Raw genomic sequence first — 7,283 nt, forward strand, 5'->3', positions numbered from 1 at the left:
GAAGTTGATTATCTTCAGATGATAATTAAATTTTTTTATAATTTAAATGTCATATAATGTGGTTATATCTAGGGATGCATTGATACAGGCATTGAATATTGGACTCTGACTTAATAAAATGGATCAGGAATAGGTGGCAATTCAATTTAATTCTTTCTTTTTAAACTATCTATATCAGGGATGGGCAACTTAAATGCTGGAGGGGGCCACAGGTTTTCATGTTCACTACCACAGGGCCACATATAGGACCGTGCACCTAACCAGATATGATGAAACTGCAATTTTAAATATGTTAACAGTGCAGTAATTTAGCAGATTTCATGCTCAAATGCATGTATAACAGTATAAATAGGAATAAAGGTATGAAACAAAATAAAAAAAGGTGTGAAGCAAATGGGGGCCACTTCAAGTGAGGGTGCGGGCCGTATGCGGCCCCCGGGCCTCCAGTTGCCCATCCCTGATCTACATTATACACCAGTTTTGACCAATTTGTTTCTGCATTTAAATGTGTTACACTTGAATTGTAATTCCTGTTAATTGTGAAGATTCCTTACCAAGTTGCAGGTGCATATTATTATATTGTACTTATATGTACTACTATGTTGTACTTATTATATGATCCAAGTTGCTTCCACACAGGGCCTACGTACTCAATCTGGACGTTATCACATTGTTGAATGGGCGTTTATCAGCGCTTATCTTCCCATAAGTATAAGCAAGTACAGGCCTACTCTACCTTCTAGTAGGTTGTTATCAGCCCATTCAGTGGCCTGGTGTCGTCAGTTCTATACATATACATATTTGTACAATAGAAAGGTCAAGTAAGCTGGCAGGGTCACAAAACTACAAGGTTTTACTCCACAAAAAGATCACCCATTCCACTACAAAACAACAGTCTTCATGCATTTCAGAAACCAACCTCATTCTGCACTAATTTGTTTCCTGAAAAAAAAAAGTTAATACAATGACAGCGAGTAGTAGACGGTACAGCGTACAGGCCGGCTGCAGCACACAGTCACTCTGAAGCAGTGGTGGAAAGTAACTAAGTACATTTACTCAAGTATTTTATTTAATTACAGTTTTGAGGTACTTGTACTTTACTTGAGTATTTCCATTTTATGTAAATCTATACTTCTACTTCGCTACATTTAGAGGCAAATATTGAACTTCTTACTAGTCTACATTCAGCTGCCAGCCTTAGTTACTTTTTTAAGGCCGAGATTTAACATAAAAATACATTTATAGTGATTCAATTTTTATTTTACTTTATTAAACCTCATAGATAGATAGATAGATAGATAGATAGATAGATAGATAGATAGATAGATAGATAGATAGATAGATAGATAGATAGATAGATAAATAGATAGATAGATAGATAGATAGATAGATAGATAGATAGATAGATAGATAGATTTTTTTTTGATCATTTTGTGGTCAATTTGTGTCTTTTTTTGGTCACTTTGCTTTCTTTTTGGTCATTTTGTATCTTTTTTTGGTCATTTTGTGTCTTTTTTTGATCATTTTGTGTCTTTTTTTTAATCATTTTGTGGTCAATTGGTGTCTTTTTTGGTCATTTTGTTTCATTTTTTGGTCATTTTCTGTCTTTTCTGGTCATTTTCTGTCTTTTTTTGGTCATTTTGTTTCTTTTGGTTGATCTGAACTGTGCGTGTGAGATTGTGTTCAGTGAGCGGGGGTCGTGGACAACATGCATGTTAAATTGGGGGTTGCGACTCAAAAAGGTTGAGAACTACTGCACTACACTACTGGAAAGTATTTTGTACAACTTGAAGTCCAAAATCCTGAAGTATCCCTTTCAGTGATTTTCTTCAATTAACATTGTTTACTTATGCTCCTGGGTGAAAGTCCTTGGTTTGTTTGACCCATCCACCACCACTGGTTACTACAGCCACTAGAAGGCGCCACCAACAATACTCTTTAATATATAGCAGCCCATTGAATAAGCTAATCTCAACCTACACTGCAAAAAAGCCAACTTGTATTTTTTGGCCTAAAACAGTGATTTAATTTGGTAAAACTTGGAAATATAAATTATTGACATTTAGGGCAATAATGTAAGTTAGCACAACAAAGGAAGCCAGTTGTCTGCTCAAAAACAAGTTGGTGAGTTGTTGTTACTTATATCTTTAAGTTGGGGTTCAAAACAAGGGACAATAGTTCTGATAACTCTTCTTTGTTGTGAAATTCGAAATTACCGAAAGCTAGCGGCTAACTGATGCTAGCGGCTAACTGATGCTAGCGGCTAACTGATGCTAGCGGCGCTGCTTGTTACAGCTACAAGAGTAGCCATTAGCGTATCAATGCTAACTCAAAATTGTGGTCGCAACATTAGGTGACATTTCATAGCGGCGTTACAATCGTGCCAGAGAAATTCAGAGTTGAGCAAACTCAAAAACAAAACTTAAAATATTTAGTTTAATTGTCCAACTTAAAATTTTATCGAAGTTTGTTGCCTTGAAATTTTGAGTTCACCCAACTTTTCCTTTTTTTGCAGTGTAGCAGATTTACTAGGAGGTAGATTAGACTCCCCACACTTATGGGATGATAGCAGCTGATAAGGGCCCATTTAACAGTCTGATAAGGACCCATTTGGCTGGAATAGAGCATATAAATGAAAGACTGATATCAGATTGGTACTTAGTAACTTGATATATATATACAAACCTCAGGCATCGGCATCATCTGGTGCATCTGTAGTTATATCAAACATGATGAGAACAGGAAATCCTTTTTGCTGAACTCACTCTGCTTAACTTTAAGATTCTTAGAAGCTATCTACTGTATCTTTCTTTGTCAACTGCAGATGTGAGAACACTTTTCCTCAGAGAAAATTGAGCCATCTAACAGTTTGTAGTTTTTAGTTCTACAACTATGTCAAAGCAGCTCCGGAGGCAGAAAGAAAAACTTGCTTGCTATAATCCTCACTTGGCCCATAACCTCCGGGTACGTTTGTGGTTTAGTTGAACTCTGGAGTGTTAACTCCTTTGGCACAGTTCACTTGGTCAGGTGAAAGCATTTTAAAATAAAGTAGCAGCAAATAACAAACAGTAAGACAGCAGAACATGTGAGTCTCAGCTCTCCTCCGAGAGAACTGGGTAACAGCTCATTATAAAGGTGCAAACAAAGTGAACAAGCTGCAGCAAACAAGCTCAGAACATCAGATTTGTGTTGTTTCTATCCATTCCTCTGACTGAGGATTTGTGCAATCAGTTCACAATCTGACTGCCTGTCTCATGTTCCCTTTCACGTTTACATATCTTGTTTACCTTTCTGCTCACATGTCTTCTGTCTTACTTGTTTATCTTCATAATACTGACTGAATGCCTGTTGGTCTCTGTCCCAGTGCTTTGACTGATATGTCTTATTGAACCCTGATGTCACGTTTTAGCTTGGATTTCTTCCAAACTATGTGATAGGGAATGTTATTTTCAGTCCAAGGGACACTACATGGATTTAACCCTTTGATGCACAACATATGGACAACACTTCTAATGTATAACATGGGTCAAAAATGACTCATTTATCCAAATTTGAATTAAAATTAAATTACTTAATACTATGATAATAGTAATTTATTTCAAATAGTTACTTTCCACACTCATATATTTAATATATTTAACATATTTATGTATAATTTTGTCACACATACAGTGTATCTGGAAGGTATTAACAGAGCTTCACTTTTTCCACATTTTTTTTATGTTTCAGCCTGATTCCAAAATGTATTAGATTAATTTTTCCTTAAAATTATACACACAATACCCCCATAATGAAATTTTTGACCCATGTTGTGCATTAGAAGCGTATTGATACAAAAAGGGTTTTTATTCAAAAAGTAAGAAATGAAAAACAAAAAATTAGGATGTATGATGACCAAAAACAAAGTGATTGAGGAAAACCTGGAATACTGAATGATGAAATGAATTTATTGCAAAGATATAGAAAATTAAAAACTCAGTCGGGTCACTTTAGACCCATGTTATGCATCAAAGGGTTAAAATTGCACTTTCAAAATGAGACGGATATAAATAAAAGGTCAAAATTGAAGCATTTTTTGTCCATGGGCAGAGTATGGGCTAAGCTCAACACACTTCATTAGACTTCTGGATCCTACCAGAGCCACAGATGATGTTGTACTACTTTTTTATAGGATAAATAGTACTCTCTATGATGAGTTAACTGCACTTGATGTGTAAAAGTGGTGAACTACACCTTTAAATCTGATCATTTTCCTGCCAAAATTGTTAACTAAAACATAATAATGCTTTATTGTACAGCCCACGAACTACAGTGTAAGTATCAGTGGTGGAAAAACTATTCAGATCCCTTACTTCAGTAAAAGTACTGATACCACACTGTAAAATTACTCCACTACCAGTAAAAGTCCTGCATTCAAAACTTACTGAAGTAAAAGTAGAAAAGTATCAGCATCAAAATGTACTTAAAGTATCAAAAGTAAAAGTACTCGTTATGCAGAATGCACTCAGATTGTTTTATATATTCTAAATATGTTATTAAATTATTTGTAATGATGCATTTATGTAAGCAGTGTTTTGATTTTGTATATATAGGGCTCATTTTAACTATGTACTATAGACCTGCTATTATGAGGTTTAAAATATCTAATCACTTTTAACTTTATCATGGCTTTTATGTTAAATTTCGACTTGAAAAGTAACTAAACTTGTCAGCGAAAATGTAGTGGAGTAAAAGGTTCAATATTTGCCTCAAAATGTAGTGAAGTAGAAGTATAAATTTACATAAAATGGAAATACTCAAGTAAAGTACAAGTTCCGCAAAATTGAACTTAAACACTAGCCTGGCTAACACCAGACCAAATCTCATTGGAGATTAGGTCTGGACACCTTCAATGCATTTCTCCGTAGAGGAGGTGTGGTTTACGATCCTCCGGAGCCGTTTATTGGGCGCTTAGAATGTCTATCAAAAGCGTCTGTAGGTAGCTCTTAGCCAATCAGATCAGTTATACCAGATGACGTAGTAGAGCAACAGAGATGGATGTTTGTTGTGTGTGTGTCTGTGAGAGAGTGTTGCTGCTGCTTTGCTTCTCCAGTTCTCGCTTTCTGCAAGATTATTTATTTTCACGCTTTATTCCCCCTCATGTCATTCAGCCACACACATCCACTGATTTTATGGGCAACAAACAAGCTGCTGCGGGTCTCTGGGGGCTCCGCTGTCCCCCGATTCGGAGCGAGATCACCGGCGGTGACCGGCGGTCTCACCGGCTCGGCGCAACGAGCCGCAGAAACCGCCCGTGCGGCGCTAATAGCCCCACTACCGGTGATCTGGCTCCGAGCCGGGGGACAGCGGAGCTGCCGAGAGACCTTTCGCCTTTCAACTTTCACTCTAAACTATTTAAAACACCATCTACAGCTAAAGAGAGTTTCGCGTCTGCAGCAGCCATGTTGGATCCGGAAAGCTTCCAAGTGCCGAGTAGTACGCGTCATCGTCTCACCGTCCCTCCCCGCTCTGTGATTGGATCCCTAAAACAGGGCTAGCGAAATCGCCTAGTTGCCAGACTGCCTGGAGGCATGACGTTCCGCAATGCACGGAGGCCAAAAATGTGTGTTGCTGACTTTGCATGTAACTGAAGCAGTTTTTGATGACTTGCAACCCCTACTGGCAGGAGACATGAGGAGTCAGTTAAGAGGAGTAAGAGTCAGCAGTTGATGATGTTATAAAACAATCAATGAAACAGATTTATTAAAAAAAAATATGAATCAGCACAACCATAAGAGGTCTTTTAGTATACAGTCGTGTGCAAAAAAATCCAGGCAAGGCGAGGCAAGTTTGTGGTATAGCTCCTTTAACAATAGGGTGATTCAAAGTGCTTTACATAAAACATTAAAAGCATTTAATGCCATTCAAATTTTGAAATTTAACACTGAGAACGAGCAGATAAAATATTGAGGGAAAAATATAAAAGTACATTCAAATATAAAATTTTAAAATTGAAAACGACCCGCTAAACTTTTTTTTTTTTTTTTATATCAAAGGAATAAAAGTTACAGTGCAGTATTTTTGAAAGGCAGTGGCAAACAGAAAAGTCTTCAGTCTTGATTTCATTTCATTTTTCATTTTATTAATTCTTCTTTTTGAACCGAAAAAAAAAATTAACAACATTAACTACAACAGCGTAGGCTAGATGCATATACATATTCATACACATACTCACATAGACACCATTAAACAGATGTACATAAACATATAAACGTTTACACACATACAGTATATATAACCCTATACATATACATGCATCTGCCCCATCTAAGTAATAAGATAGAAATAAGAACCAGTTAACTTAATATTCAATATGCATTTCCTTCTATTATTTTGGTTCGGAAAAAAAAGGGAGTAGGCTGAAGTATAAAATACTTATCTAGGCCTCTCCCCTGGTACTCAACACTTCAAAATAAGAAATTGAAAAAAATTCTCTAAATATAAAGAAAAAAGAAAAGAAAATCTCTATATATAGCCACTTAATGTCAAATAAATATGTATTATTATTATTATTATTTATTTTCTTATTAGTCAACCATAGTATATCAAACAACTTAGATCTGAGAATTTCTATTACTCCCGCAAAGAAAACAAACGAACAAAAAAACAACAAACAAATCAAAACACTGAAGGCAGTTACAAGAACGTCCTCATCCAGCTTGCGAGCTATACTTTTTTAGCATATCATTTTTTATAAGCCTTTTTAACTTAACAATTGTTGTCAATTGTCAATTTAAAAGAGTTGAGAGTTGAAGCAGACCTGCAGTTTTCTGGGAGTTATCTAAGGGTGAACCAAACGCTTCCGAGATTAAAGTGGCAAATCTACGAGAAAAAAATGCGTAGATTTATGAGATTTAAAGTGGTGAATCTGGGTGAAAAAAGTAGATTTTTCCCACTTTTTCCTTGTAAATCTGTGACTTTTTTCACACAGATTTGCCACTTTAAATCTCTTAAATCTGCAACTTTTTTTCTTGTAGATATGCCACTTTAATCTAGTAAATTTGCAACTTTTTTCTCGAGATATTACCTGAAGTTACCAAATATAGTTCTTTGCCTGATAAAGGGTTAATGTATTACCAATGCTGTTGATTTTAATTGTTTGTTTTTATTGGTAACAGCATTTTTCACTGTGTTTTAACTATAAAGTTTATTTGAGTACCATGTAAAGCGCTCTATAAATAAATATTATTATTATCTCAGTTGAAAACATGTTAATGAAACTTAAAAATAATTTGTGTATCCAC

Source organism: Centropristis striata, chromosome 20, assembly GCF_030273125.1.
Source record: "Centropristis striata isolate RG_2023a ecotype Rhode Island chromosome 20, C.striata_1.0, whole genome shotgun sequence".
Classification (NCBI taxonomy): Eukaryota; Metazoa; Chordata; class Actinopteri; order Perciformes; family Serranidae; genus Centropristis; species Centropristis striata.